Here is a 16,959-nt window from a genome sequence, read left to right on the forward strand (position 1 = left end):
GCTTGTATCAAAAAATATGTGATAGTTTAGTGGCTTTATGATCTAAATGCTTATTTCCTTTTAATCATGCATTAATATCATTAAATACTTTTTTTATTTATTACATTTATTGATATTAAGTTTTTTTCCATATTTACATACACGGTCAAGGATATGATCTATTCATTAAAATTTATTATGTTTTTTTATCTGATCCAATGATCAATTATATTTAGTGTTAAACATTACCAATACTAGCATTGGGCTAACCGCGCGTTATGGCGGAGTCGACAAATTACAAAGTTGTACTCGGTTTCCGTTAGTTTATCAATTGTTTGGTTTTATGTTAGGTTATAATAACAATTTACAACATTGTACTTGTTTACCTTTAGTTTATCTCTAAAGTTGCAATGAGAACCACCTTGAGTTGTGAGAACTGTGAGAACTAGGCCATCCATAAGGTTTTTTTTTCCGATTTTTTTTCCTCAAAAGTATTAAAATAATCACTTGTTTCAGGAAAAAAAAATTTAAAAATGCCGCATACCCACATTTACATTAGCATAAAAAATATTTATCTTCATACAAAATTTACATCAGCGCGTAAAAAAACTTGCATCAGTCAAAACTACAGACTTGACAATTTTTTTACTTTCTCTTTCAGATGTGTTTATAATATCTTCATCTAGGTTTGTGCAAAAAAAAATTGGCCCAACTCGCGTGGGAAGAAAAAGTTCTCACGGTTCTCACAACTCTTGGTGGTTTTCATTTGAACCGAGCCCCAGTTGACTAATATATTTTCATATTTAATTCTATATGTGGTTATAATTTTAATAATATGTATTATACTTCACTAGTAAAATATGTCGCGCGTTGCGGTGGAATTTCGTTTGGTAATGGTTGTTTTGTTACGACATCAATACGACATAGACAATTAGTATAGCAACATCAACCCAAAGAAAAACACAGAAAATGAAGTCATTATATGCCCAAAATAATGGGAATACGTGTTTTACATCAATAGAAACTTGTAGAAAGGAATATCAGTATAGATACTACCAATATGAGTGAAGTAATTATATGCCCAAAATAATGGGAATATGTGTTTTACATCAATAGAAACTTGTAGAAAGAAATATCAGTACAGTACTACTGATACTACCGATATGAGTTCCCTTTTCTTTTACCGGTTTGTTTATATTTTGAAAGTACATTTTCTATATTTAATATGTATATTACACAATTTGTATTAGTTACTAACGAAAGAGAGAACTCATAAAATAAAAGCTATAACATGCCTAAAAGTTTATCTATATATACCTAAAGGGATGTCAAAACGTGTTCGGTTTATTACTTTTTTATTATTTAATTATAAAAAAGACGAAAATCCAAGAGCCGACTGCGCGTCTCAAATTTCCATATATTAAGATTTGCTCTCTCTCTTCGGTTCATTAAAAATGAAATGAGTAATGGTATTAATATATATTATGTTAGCTTTAGAAAAACGTTATTAAAATAAAAAAGATGATTTGAATTATTTTATAGTAACATTTTAGAAAATATATTATCATTTGGATGAACATGTCATAACAATAGAAATTATATATAATAACATTACTATGTCTATATTAAATTGATAATATAATGATGGAATCCACATTTCAGCCTTAGCATTTTGCCTACTCACACCCAGCCGTTGGTTTTTCTTAACCAGCACCACCTCCACCGTCTACTCTTTCACACACACACACAAACACGTACACACACTTTCTCTATTTCACCCATATCAGTTTCTTCAACTCTTTGTCGTCGCCAACAACCACACAACACATGACCAAGGGGATTCTACCACTGCAATACCGTTACGTTGTCGTTTCTGGCCTCCCAAACACTCTATGTACTCTGTTATTACATCTAAGAACTACTCAACCAATAACAACTTTCGTTCACCGGTTGCCACCCCCGCCGACTGCCACAATTATGTTTCCACCAATGTTACAATGCCCAACCTCTCTCTGTCTCTATCTGGCAAAACGTCCCCACCGCAACTGAAATCATCACCGCCACCTAACACCTACAGTTTCTTATCAGATGTCCCTTGGTTGTGTTTGGTCAATCAATGGTTTTGTTTTATGTTAAAAAGAAAACAAGAAAGGAGGCGTGGACCAATGAGACCACCCCACTCTGAAAACGGAGTAACCCTCTGGTAGCGACATACAATTTAGTGAATTTACACATACTAACATACATGTGAAGGTTCGATCAACTTTGTCCAGTGGCAACAGCCTCAATTGATCGAAAAACCCGCCTTTTTCCCAATGCTCTTTGATCTGTCCTAAGACAGTCCCAGCTGTGGTTGTTGCCTTGTTGCGCTAGGCAAGTTATTATATGTACATCTAACCTAGTTACAATAATGCGTAAAAGTTGTCAAAGTAGTGTGAGACATGAATAAATTATAGGAATATAATGGTCTATCCAAGTTGTTTTGACGTTGCATCTAAAATCCAATTGTAATTTAGCGACACATATATTATTTTCTTAAAATACATGAGTCGCATCGTGGATAGTTCATACGCTTTATACACGCAAAACTCACTTAATAAATTTTTTACTTCACATATATCATATCCTCTTCAAGATAATTTCCTATTTGAAAATTTTCTTTATAAAACCCACCATTCGAATACAATGTATAATTTAGTAATTCTAATTTTAACATAATATACTTTACTTTAATAACGATTAATACTAGTGATTAAAATTCCTATGTTTAAGTGTTTAATGTTTGTCTTTGATATAAAGAAAAAAATGTAATTACAAGATTTAACAATTTGTGTAAGATACATACATGCATTAATTAGCACCTTATGAACACTAAGATTCAAGTCAGATGAAGTTTCTAACAAAAAGGGAACAATTTGCTAAATGATCATAAGTCTAGTGTGAACATGATGTAGTAATTTATGCAAGATACATGCATTGAATGGTTAAATAAAGTATTGAAACATAAATTTTCAAGTTTTGTTTCCATTAAAGATGGAACAATTCATTGAACAATAACCGATATTTTTTAAATTTACGCGGGAAGACATTTGAATAACCAAAAATGATTTTAAGAAAATATATTTTACACTCTTCATCTAAATTTCTATTCCTATATAAAGGGTATACACATTGCATAATGCATCCAAACACATACAATACTCACTACTAAAAACCAATCAAAGAGCTTGAGAAAATGAAGCAAGAAACCATTGTTATGATAGTTGGAGCAGGACCTGCTGGCATTGCAACATCAGCATGTCTCAATCTTCTTTCAATCCCAAATATTGTTCTTGAAAGGGAAGATTGTTATGCATCTTTATGGCAAAAGAAGGCTTATGATCGTTTAAAGCTTCACTTAGCCAAAAACTTTTGTCAACTTCCTCATATGCCATTTCCTTTGTCTGCACCCACATTTGTACCAAAAAATATGTTTGTGCAATACTTGAAAAACTATGTTTATCATTTTAATGTAGACCCATTGTACCAACGTAGTGTCGAGAGTGCATGGTATGACAAGAGTGCACAAAAATGGGTGGTTACCGCCCAAAATAATGTTTCGGGTTTGGTCGAGGAGTATGTAAGTGAGTTTCTTGTGGTGGCAACCGGTGAAAATAGCGAAGGCTTTATTCCGAATGTTTATGGCTTGGATACCTTCAAAGGGTTAGTCATCCACTCAAGTGAGTATGAAAATGGAAAGACATTTGGAGACAAGGATGTGCTTGTTGTTGGTGCCGGAAATTCTGGGATGGAAATTGCATATGATTTGTGCAATTGGGGTGCTCAAACATCAGTTGTTGTTCGTAGCCCGGTAAACAACTAAATGTTCTCCCGCGTGTTGTTTGAATTTGAAAAAGTGGTGTATTAAATTTAGAAAAATGTATTTGCTATATTTTAACATTCTGTTTTTTGTTGTGGCAGATACATGTGCTTAACAAGGAGTTAGTGCAACTTGGAATGTATTTTTTAAAATATATTCGGTGAACAATTGTGGATAAGATGGTTTTAGTGTTAAGTAAGTTGTTGTATGGAGATCTTAGGAGATTCGGAATACAAAGGCCACTTAAAGGACCATTCTTGCTTAAAAAAGAAACAGGGAGATCACCTGTCATTGATGTTGGAACAATTTCAAAGATTAAAACAGGAGACATTAAGGTAAACATTGTGATAATGTTTTCATATCAAATCAAATGACTTCTACACAACAAATACTAATTGCATAATCTTCTTTGTGTGCTTAAGGTTATGACGTCTATTAAAGATATACAAGGTTATATTATCAAATTTACAAATGGTCAAGGGAGGCAATTTGATGCCATTGTCTTTGCTACTGGTTTTAAAAGCACCGTACGGAAATGGCTTAAGGTAATTGAAGTTACTACATTTTATGTCGTAGCTTAACCTTTTGTGTTTTTTCGTTAATCTTAATGTTCTTTTTTTGTTTGTCTAATCTAGGAAGATGGAGGTCTGTTCAATGAAAAAGGAATGCCAAAACACAAAAGCCCTAACCATTGGAAAGGAGAAAATGGTCTTTATTGTGTTGGATTTGCTAGTGCTGGATTATTTGGAATCTCAAATGATGCTAAGAATATTGCTAATGATATCTTCCGTATTGTTGATGGGAAATGAGCTTGTATCAAAAAATATGTGATAGTTTAGTGGCTTTATGATCTAAATGCTTATTTCCTTTTAATCATGCATTGATATCATTAGATACTTTTTTGTATTTATTACATTTATTGATATTAAGTTTTTTTCCATATTTACATACACGGTCAAGGATATGATCTATTCATTCAAATTTATTATGATTTTTTTATCTGATCCAATGATCAATTATATTTAGTGTTAAACATTACCAATACTAGCATTGGGCTAACCGTGCTTTATGGCGGAGTCGACAAATTACAAAGTTGTACTCGGTTTCCGTTAGTTTATCAATTGTTTGGTTTTATGTTAGGTTATAATAACAATTTACAACATTGTACTTGTTTACCTTTAGTTTATCTCTAAAGTTGCAATGAGAACCACCTTGAGTTGTGAGAACTGTGAGAATTTTTCCGAATTTTTTTCTCAAAAGTATTAAAATAATCACTTGTTTCGGGAAAAGAAATTTTAAAAATGCCGCATACCCACATTTATATTAGCATAAAAAATATTTATCTTCATAAAAATTTACATCAGCGCGTAAAAAAACTTGCATTAGTCAAAACTACAGACTCCACAATTTTTTTACTTTCTCTTACAGATGTGTTTATAATATCTTCATCTAGGTTTGTGCAAAAAAAAAAAAAAAAAATTGGCCCAACTCGCGTGGGAAGAAAAAGTTCTCACGGTTCTCACAACTCGTGGTGGTTTTCATTTGAACCGAGCCCCAGTGACTAACATATTTTCATATTTAATTCTATATGTGGTTATAATTTTAATAATATGTATTATACTTCACTAGTAAAATCTGTCGCGCGTTGCGGTGGAATTTCGTTTGGTAATGGTTGTTTTGTTACGACATCAATACGACATAGACAATTAGTATAGCAACATCAACCCAAAGAAAAACACAGAAAATGAAGTCATTATATGCCCAAAATAATGGGAATACGTGTTTTACATCAATAGAAACTTGTAGAAAGGAATATCAGTATTGATACTACCAATATGAGTGAAGTAATTATATGCCCAAAATAATGGGAATACGTGTTTTACATCAATAGAAACTTGTAGAAAGAAATATCAGTACTGATACTATCGATATGAGTTCCCTTTTCTTTTACCGGTTTCTTTATATTTTGAAAGTACATTTTCTATATTTAATATGCATATTACACAATTTGTATTAGTTACTAACGAAAGAGAGAACTCATAAAATAAAAGCTATAACATGCCTAAAAGTTTATCTATATATACCTAAAGGGATGTCAAAACGTGTTCGGTTTATTACTTTTTTTATTATTTAACTATAAAAAAAACGAAAACCCAGGAGCCGACTTCGCGTCTCAAATTTCCATATATTAAGCTTTGCTCTCTCTCTTCGGTTCATTAAAAATGAAATGAGTAATGGTAATAATATATATTATGTTAGCTTTAGAAAAACGTTAGTAAAATAAAAAAAAATGATTTGCATTATTTTATAGTAACATTTTAGAAAATATATTATCATTTGGATGAACATGTCATAACAATAGAAATTATATATAATAACATTGCTATGTCTATATTAAATTGATAATATAATGATGGAATCCACATTTCAGCCTTAGCATTTTGCCTACTCACATCCAGCCGCTGGTTTTTCTTAACCAGCACCACCACAACCGTCTACTCTTTCACACACACACACACACAAACACGTACACGCACTTTCTCTATTTCACCCATATCAGTTTCTTCAACTCTTTGTCGTCGCCAACAACCACACAACACATGACCAAGGGGATTCTACCACTGCAATACCGTTACGTTGTCGTTTCTGGCCTCCCAAACACTCTATGTACTCTGTTATTACATCTAAGAACTACTCAACCAATAACAACTTTCGTTCACCGGTTGCCACCCCCGCCGACTACCACAATTATGTTTCCACCAATGTTACAATGCCCAACCTCTCTCTGTCTCTATCTGGCAAAACGTCCCCACCGCAACTGAAATCATCACCGCCACCTAACACCTACAGTTTCTTATCAGATGTCCCTTGGTTGTGTTTGGTCAATCAATGGTTTTGTTTTATGTTAAAAAGAAAACAAAAAAGGAGGCGTGGACCAATGAGACCACCCCACTCTGAAAACGGAGTAACCCTCTGGTAGCGACATACAATTTAGTGAATTTACACATACTAACATACATGTGAAGGTTCGATCAACTTTGTCCAGTGGCAGCAGCCTCAATTGATCGAAAAACCCGCCTTTTTCCCAATGTTCTTTGATCTGTCCTAAGACAGTCCCAGCTGTGGTTGTTGCCTTGTTGCGCTAGACAAGTTATTATATGTACATCTAACCTAGTTACAATAATGCGTAAAAGTTGTCAAAGTAGTGTGAGACATGAATAAATTATAGGAATATAATGGTCTATCCAAGTTGTTTTGACGTTGCATCTAAAATCCAATTGTAATTTAGCGACACATATATTATTTTCTTAAAATACATGTGTCGCATCGTGGATAGTTCATACGCTTTATACACGCAAAACTCACTTAATAAATTTTTTACTTCACATATATCATATCCTCTTCAAGATAATTTCCTATTTGAAAATTTTCTTTATAAAACGCACCATTCGAATACAATGTACAATTTAGTAATTCTAATTTTAACATAATATACTTTACTTTTAATAACGATTAATACTAGTGATTAAAATTCCTATGTTTAAGTGTTTAATGTTTGTATTTGATATAAAGAAACAAATGTAATTACAAGATTGTAAGATACATACATGCATTAATTAGCACCTTATGAACACTAAGATTCAAGTCAGATGAAGTTTCTAACAAAAAGGGAACAATTTGCTAAATGATCATAAGTCTAGTGTGAACATGATGTAGTAATTTATGCAAGATACATGCATAGAATGGTTAAATAAAGTATTGAAACATAAATTTTCAAATTTTGTTTCCATTAAAGATGGAACAATTCATTGAACAATAACCGATATTTTTTAAATTTACGCGGGAAGACATTTGAATAACCAAAAATGATTTTAAGAAAATATATTTTACACTCTTCATCTAAATTTCTATTCCTATATAAAGGGTATACACATTGAATATAGCGGAAGCATAACTCATTTGTTAAGTGTTTCGTAAACCATGTGTACATGAGCCATTAAGCTTGAATTGCGATGCCATGCATCTCGACCCATGACCACTCCAGCCTCCCAGACAGCAAGTTCCAAAAGATATGAGCCTATAGACCTGCAAGCATGCAGACAAGTGTGTCAGACGGCGCTGGTGAGTTCAAAGTTTTGTTAATGCGTTTAGTTACCAGGTATGTGTACAAAACAGTTCAACGATTTGATTTGATGTTGTTATTAACTCGATTACCGCAGATGGCTACAAGATGTATTTGCCCAACCCCAATATCTCCATCAAAACAGTGGTCATGCTTTAAGGAAATTAGTTCACGCCCGTCCTCCCCTGTACGGTGTGAGGGTGCCAAACCTAATAGCGCTATCAACTAATAACCTCGTTGCCTCCCCGGCAACTATCGGTAGATGTAAGGGGTCTTATGTGATAGAAAATGAGTGTAATAACAAACATCCCATTAACCTGACGTTCCTCCCCGGAACGTTACCCGATATCCCTCCCCGGGATGCATGCTTGGAAAAGAGCAGTGAGCTCACCTTAGACTGCTCGGTATGTTACTTTATGTTACCCGTTCCAAGTTGGTCAACCAAACCCTACCGTGGTTACCAAAGACAATCAGTTAACATGCACAAAAGTCACATATTCCGCATTCATGTTGTGTACAAGAAGCACTCATATTGCACGCGTCATAATAGTTAACACACAGCCCATTTTCATCAAGTAATCACTTAACATGTACTCAGATCTCATACAAGACACATACGGTGACACATATTCAAGTCCATAATACACTAACATGTAATAGTTCAACCCTTGCTCACTTAAATATGCGACTTGACATGAATTGTTATTCTACCCGGCCCAACTTGCAACATTCTGCCCGATACTAGTGGCCCAATGTAGGTGTGCAATGACTAGAAGTGTGCGATGGAATTGAGGGTGTGCGACTGAATCGATGTTACAGCCCACACACAAAGTGTGCGACTCGTAATCAATCCCTTAAACAAACTTCCCGACCATACAGTGTGCGTCTCATATTAAGTCTGTGGCCCATTGCCTAGGTGCAACACAACCGTCCCACACGAAGCCCATTTAACTGCCCCGGCCTAAGTGTGTGCGCGACCTGAAAGAAGTGTGCAACTACCCTATTTGCATGCGGCCCATTTCACATTTGTGTTCAATGTATATGCAACTTAAGGTGCGGCCCAATTGGCTTCCGGCCCAGCTAGGTGTTGCAACCTACTGCGCGGCCCAACACGGATCAGAAAGGATGTGGCCCAACTCAAAGGTCCACTGATCAGGCATTGAAGCCCACTCGATTCCAACCTAAGTTTTTATAACCAAACCAATTCCCATGACCCTCAATCATAACTAGTTCTTGATCAAAGGTTAAAACGTATCCGCTAACAATCATGCAAAGCCGTCGGACCCTAATTTTCGTTTGACATCATGTAACCTTGGATCGTGCCATTAACATTAAAACACAATTCTATCATAACCTTTATTACTATGCCATGTTAGTTGTTACCCTTTTTTTAAAACACAATTCTATCAACTATTATTAAAATAAACTAATCCTTACTATCAATATTCACCGAAACTCGTGGACACCCTAACATGTGCACAGTTATGTCAATTCAACCATTAATTATCTTGATCCATATTCTAACAAATAATCCTAAGTATTTGCGTTATTAGATCACATTAGATACAAAGCATTCACCCAATAGCACATAATTTCTTTTATATCATAAACTTCATGTTGCAACCGTACATATATGCATAACACACCTTTCATACAGTCAATATTAGTCAACAAGATTGAAATTATTAAGGTTATACATACCCGAAGGTGTATGACACTAAGCATCAGAGATGAGTTTCAAGGGGACAATAACTTCGAAGGGAGCTGATCATCGAAAAGGAATAGGGTGCAATAGGGTTTTGTTGACTTTTTATTCTTTTCGTAACCCTAATTCCTAAATTTACAACCATGTAAAACCCATAAAAGGGTATGTATTGCAGCCAAACATAACCGTGGGCCAAGACTTAAGGTAAATGTATGTGGGCCGGGTGGTTTAGAGGTAAGGTGATAATAGAAAGGGGGTGGGTTGTAACTTAAGGGGGTGTGTGTGTGCGGCCTAAGTATGCCTGTGGCCCAAACACACGTGCAGCCCAAACATAAAAAAATTATAATATTAGAGTACATTTAACTACACACTCAATCAAACACAATTACGTTTACGCATAACGAGTTTGACACAGTCAAGGATATGAACGAAGAATAAGGAGAAATTAGAATTACGAGACTAACGTACTTACCTTGAAAGTTCGGGTTGTCACATCATCCCCAACTTGAAAGAAATTTCGTCCCGAAATTTGATAAGCAACTCAGAAGAGTGAAGTGATAGATTAGGATGAGGAAATCAGGATGAGTGTGGGTTTTCCTCGGGTGCCACATCATCCTCAACTTGAACGGGAATTTCGTCCCGAAATTCGCCAATGATATCAGAAGTTGATACAACCGTTTGAACAACTGATGATAACAGAGCTGCCTCTGATCTTTGCGTTCACACGGGAACTCCGGTCCACGTCTTAAGTTCCAACAAACTCTCACGATCGGAATTTGACTAGGTTATCGAACCTTAACTTCCTGGTTCATGATTTCCATAGATTCGTTGATTACTGCAACTTGTCGTTAACCTTAAGCACTAGTAAGGATATCACATGTGTTTCATCGGATAAACGTTTCCTTATATTCGAGACATAAATGGCATTGTGTACATTACCCAATTCATCAGGTAACTCGAGTTTGTAAGTCATGACCCAGATTCTTTCCAAGATTTTTGGATGGCTCAACTTTACGTAACTATCTTGCCACGCTTCCCAAGCGCACCGCACCCTCCCAGGGTGAGACTTCCAATCATGTCACGTTCGCCTGCTGCGAACCCCCAGTGTTTCCTAAGCTTATCAGCTTTCCTGACGGTCACGGTTGCCATCCCCCTTTGTTCAACAAGGAGATCGACATTATTGTCCATGCAATGCCTCGAACAGAGCTGTCTAAATACTAGAATGGTAACTGCTGCAGTAGAACTCAACCAAAGTCATGTGTCCTTCCAATTTTCCCTAAGCCAATCACACATGCTTGCAGCATGTCTTCGAGTGTCAGGATAGTTCGTTTACTCTGACCGTTTGTCCTATGGTGATAAGTAATGCTCATGTCTAGATGTGAGGCAAGAATGTTACGCATTGTCCGCCATAGATCAGGTATAAATCAAAATAAGTGGTAACAGGAGTTGGCACCTCGTGCCTCAAAACCACCTCTCTCAGGGAACTATTCATAAGTTGTGAAGACTCGTCAGTTTCCTCGGTGGCAAGAAAGTGTGCTGGTTACATGAGACAATCAACAATCACCCAAGTGATATTGTTTCCGTTTCGAGTTGTAAGTAGACTAGTGCCAACATCCAGGGCAGTCTGTTCTCATTTTCTATATGGGTGTCGCCGGTTGCTGATACTCCACCTTGACTTTCCCACAAGTTAAACATCATGCACATACATTGCTAGGTGGGTCTTCATGCCCGATCACCAGTACAAGCTTTATGGATTCTAATATCTCACCTCAAAACCCAGACGTCTAGAATATTGAAGCTGGTGTGCTTTTGCTCAACACAAGTTTCCTAAAGTTGCCGTATAATGAGATCCACACTCGTTCCTTGAGGTAGCGAATATCGTCCGTCCTGCCAAAGGTTGCTTCTCCATGCCCCGCATGGGTTTAACTTGAAAATTCTCTTCCTTCTATTCTCCAGTTTGAACAAAGCGAGTCCGATCAGGTAAGTTTGAGTCGGAAAGGAGCTGCAAAGCTCGTGCACATTCAAGTTTCACAGTCGAAATCATTCAAAAGTCCCATCCAGCGATGCTATTACGTGTTTAGCTCCTCCGAAACAAGGTACACAGTAGGCCTTTGTGATCGGTCTTAGCAGTGCATTCGGTACCGTCCAAGTAATGCCTCCAACTTAAATCCAAGGACCACGGTTTCCACCGCTGGTTGTGTGTCGTGTAGTTCCTCTTCGTAACTCCATTACGTGAGTCATTACTCTCTCGTGTTGCATCGGTGCGTAACTGAGACTCTGATTCGGGTCATCATGGCATACCACCAAATCACCTGTACCCTCGGGTATAAACGGTGCTTAGTGCGTTGTAGAGTTGAACTTCAGAAGCTGAAGAGACGTCTTCCTGATTTGTCTCCCATGAACTCACAGCACCCCGCTGTGCTAAAGAGGTTAAAGCCGTGCAATCTTCGAAAATCCTGTGATGAATCTGAGGTAGTATCTAGCGAGACTAAGATATTACTGTATCCTCGAAGAATCTTTGGTGTCGGTCAGTTTCTAACAAAATGGATCTTAGCGAGATCTACGTGTATTCCACTTCATTGATTACATGACCAGAAATGTACTTCTCGAACCCAGAAGTCACATGTAACAAGACTTCGCTTGGGGTTGTTCCTCCCCTAGGAGCTCTAGGGTAAAATACAGGTGCTGATCATGGTGTTCCTTTCTCCTGAAAATGATTCAAAATGTCCTCAATAAACACTGTCGATTCATGTGATCCATAAAGCTGCTGGTGTGTTGATTAACCTAAAGGTCATGGAATACAAAGTCGCAATGGCCGAACTGCGTTTGATATGCCATTTTAGGAATATTCTCCCCTTGGACTTCCATCTGATGATAGCTCGTTCGTTAGTCAACCCTCGAATAGAAGCTTGTCCCTCGCACTAGTCAATAGGTTGTCAATACATGGTCGAGGCAAATGGTTCTTGACTGCCACCTTGTTAAGTTCTCGATAATCAGAACACATACGAAAAGGCCTACCTTCATGGATATAACTGGGGCTCCCCAATGCGAAAAACTAGGTCCGCCAAAACTCCCGTTCAACAGTTCCTGTTGTCGATTAAACTGTTCTTGCAACCCTCCTGGTGCAAAACAGTAAGGAGTACGAGTAATCCGGGCTGCCTCTGGCGTGAGGTAAAACTGAGATTCTTCCTAAAAATTGTGGAAGTAAACCTGAAAGTTCTTTGGGTAGTACACCGAGAGGTATCTTGATCGGTTGGTGGATCCTCGATCCTCCTTTCCTTAGTCTTAACATCAGTAACAGTTGTTAACGTAGCGGGGTGATCCCTCTGTAGACACTTCTGAGCCGTCATCGCTGATATGATGCTAACTTTTACTCCACTCTGATACTTTAGGACAAACGACGACTTTCTCCTCACAGGGTATATTTGCGCGATATCTGGATAACCAATCCATGCTAGCTACTGTATCAAAACCATCGCGGGTAGTAGAAAGAAGGTTGATGTTGAACACTTGTCCCACAAAGTCGAGTTTGCATCCCAACGTACATATGAAGTTTCAATTGACTTGCCATCAGCCGCTTCCACAACAGGTTCGGTTTCAAGAAGCATCAGGGTTAAACAGAATAGAGACAAGGCAATTAGCTACCCATACAAGCTACCATGTTGCTATAATGCCTGGTGTCGCCTACGTCAATCCTAAATGTCCTGCCATGAGCATCATTTCTAGTGTTGTTGTTTTTGTTACGAGAATTCCCAGTACCGTCTTTGTTCCCTTGGTTGTTGACATTTTGACTTAACACAGTCAATCCTTGTCGAGGTCACCTTCTTTTCCATACTGTAAGCTACGATTACGAGTTCCTTGATGTTGCCGTGACTGTTGCCTATACTGTCGTTGCTTAAAACGGAGCCCTACAATCTTTCACCAACAGGGCCCATCTTGTCACATTTTCGTGTCGCGTCCTAGGCGCTACTCATTGTGCCGGCAGCTTCACACTTTATACCATAGTCCATGGTCATCGTTTATATCCCAATTAACTCGTAAGAGTTGACTCACATAAGTCGCTGACTAGGGTTAGAGACTCTATTGGCGTCAGATTGTTGATGTTCGTTGTTAGTAATCAGGGTCGTCCAAATACTGTAGTCGGTAAAGCGCTACACTCATCCTCTTGTCCATCGATCTAGTAAGTTGGCTGAGTAATACACCGTATGTTTCTAGAGTGTTGCAGAAGTGATCACACTTCGGGATCTATGACATCAATACATTGAGTTCCGGCCAATGAAGTTGAGTGAGAAAGGTATAGACCAATCATTGACATTGCAACATCCAACTCAGGGATGTTCGTACAAGTACCTAACATTCTACACAGTTCCTAGGCATTCGGATGGTTGTTCAGGTAATTACTCGATAGCATCGAGATTCGAAAAGATTCAGAGAGGAGTGAAAAGATCACGTTCGAGTAGGAGACAATCACTGCTATGACTCCTATAAACTTGTTACATTTCACATTGATCGAATAACAGAACATAACCCCTTCTTCACTTGTTAAGGCTCACTGGGACTTGCATGCACCCCACATTATTATTATGTGTGCACCCACAATAATATTATGATTTGCATGCTAATCTCAGTTTCCCCCTAACTCGTGTCAAATGGTTCCTCAAACACAATACCAAATGGAGGTTATCTAAACGATAAACGATAAAGTCACAAGAATCTATGGACTACGACACACCAACTACGCATCATAAAGTAAACAAGCAACTCATGGAATTATGTTATAGTGACAAGTGTGTGTCCGTATGCTACATCATAAACAAATGTGTACTAGTCATGTAACGTATACAACAAATAAGAAAGACGAACCTTGCAATCTGGAGCTGAGTGTCATGGTCGTATTCACGTATTCAGAACTGTTCGGTTATAGTCTGGTTTTACAAAAACGTTTTAAAACCAAGTTCACTATAACCAGTGGCTCTGATACCAAACTGTCACACCCCCAAAATACCACATGTGGAAACCCCGCGAGGCGTGTGACGTACCAGGATCCAAGCCACCAATCACATTGAACTCATAAATATAATTAAATAAAACTTTCATTTATTAACGTAAAATGTTACAAACGTTACATATCATTCGTTGAATACAGCGGAAGCATAACTCATTTGTGAAGTGTTTTGTAAACCATGAGTACATGAGCCATTAAGCTTGAATTGCGATGCCCTGCATCTCGACCCATGACCACTCCAGCCTCCCAGACAGCAAGTTCCAAAAGATATGAGCCTATAGACTTGCAAGCATGCAGACAAGTGTGTCAGACGGCGCTGGTGAGTTCAAAGTTTTGTTAACGCGTTTAGTTACCAGATATGTGTACAAAACAGTTCAACGATTTGATTTCATGTTGTTATTAACTCGATTACCGCAGATGGCTACAAAATGTATTTGCCTAACCCCAATGTTTCCATCAAAACATTGGTCATGCTTTAAGGAAATTAGTTCACGCCCGTCCTCCCCGGTACGGTGTGAGGGAGTCAAACTTAATAGCGCTATCAACTAATAACCTCGTTGCCTCCCCGAAAACTATCGGTAGATGTAAGGGGTCTTATGTGATAGACAATGAGTGTAATAACAAACATCCCATTAACCTGACGTTCCTCCCCGGAACGTTACCCGATATCCCTCCCCGGGATGCATGCTTGGAAAAGAGCAGTGAACTCACCTTAGACTGCTCGGTATGTTACTTTATGTTACCCGTTCCAAGTTGGTCAACCAAACCCTACCGTGGTTACCAAAGACAATCAGTTAACATGCACAAATATCACATATTCCGCATTCATGTTGTGTACAAGAAGCACTCATATTGCACGCGTCATAATAGTTAACACACAGCCCATTTTCATCAAGTAATCACTTAACATGTACTCAGATCTCATACAAGACACATACGGTGACACATATTCAAGTCCATAATACACTAACATGTAATAGTTCAACCCTTACTCACTTAAATATGCGACTTGACATGAATTGTTATTCTACCCGGCCCAACTTGCAACATTCTGCCTGATACTAGTGGCCCAATGTAGGTGTGCAATGACTAGAAGTGTGCGATGGAATTGAGGGTATGCGACTGACTCGATGTTACAGCCCACACACAAAGTGTGCGACTCGTAATCAATCCCTTAAACAAACTTCCCGACCATACAGTGTGCGTCTCATATTAAGTCTGTGGCCCATTGCCTAGGTGCAACCCAACCGTCCCACACGAAGCCATTTAACTGACCCGGCCTAAGTGTGTGCGCGACCTGAAAGGAGTGTGCAACTACCCTATTTGCATGCGGCCCATTTCACATTTGTGTTCAATGTATATGCAACTTAAGGTGCGGCCCAATTGGCTTCCGGCCCAGCTAGGTGTTGCAACCTGCTGCGCGGCCCAACATGGATCAGAAAGGATGTGGCCCAACTCAAAGTTCCGCTGATCAGGCATTGAAGTCCACTCGATTCCAACCTAAGTTTTTATAACAGTTTTTTTAGCAGCATTACATCCATCCGACTTTACACCTTAAAAGTATTATCTATCATTTAATTACAATACCAATATACATGAATCATGGTTGCCGTTTATTCAGTTAACACATAATATTCATTAACCAAACCAATTCCCATGACCCTCAATCATAACCAGTTCTTGATCAAAGGTTAAAAGTTATCCGCTAACAATCGTGCAAAGCCGTCGGACCCTAATTTTTGTTTGACATCATGTAACCTTGGATCGTGCCATTAACATTAAAACACAATTCTATCATAACCTTTATTACTATGCCACGTTAGTTGTTACCTTTTTTTTTAAAACACAATTCTATCAACTATTATTAAAATAAACTAATCCTTACTATCAATATTCACCGAAACTCGTGGACACCCTAACATGTGCACAGTTATATCAATTCAACCATTAATTATCTTGATCCATATTCTAACAAATAATCCAAAGTATTTGAGTTATTAGATCACATTAGCTACAAAGCATTCACCCAATAGCACACAATTTCTTTTATATCAAAAACTACATGTTGCAACCGTACATATATGCATAACACACCTTTCAAACAATCAATATTAGTCAACAAGATTGAAATTATTAAGGTTATACATACCCAAAGGTGTATGACACTAAGCATCAGATAAGAGTTTCAAGGGGACAATAACTTCGAAGGGAGCTAATCATCGAAAAGGAATAGGGTGCAATAGAGTTTTGTTGACTTTTTATTCTTTACGTAACCCTAATTCCTAAAT

General features: G+C 37.6%; 1 pseudogene; it reads left to right on the top strand.

The window, feature by feature from the left end:
- Positions 1-3,214: 3,214 nt before the first annotated feature.
- Positions 3,215-4,647, top strand: LOC110931786 (annotated as a pseudogene).
- Positions 4,648-16,959: the final 12,312 nt, after the last annotated feature.

This window comes from Helianthus annuus, chromosome 1, assembly GCF_002127325.2.
Source record: "Helianthus annuus cultivar XRQ/B chromosome 1, HanXRQr2.0-SUNRISE, whole genome shotgun sequence".
NCBI lineage: Eukaryota > Viridiplantae > Streptophyta > Magnoliopsida > Asterales > Asteraceae > Helianthus > Helianthus annuus.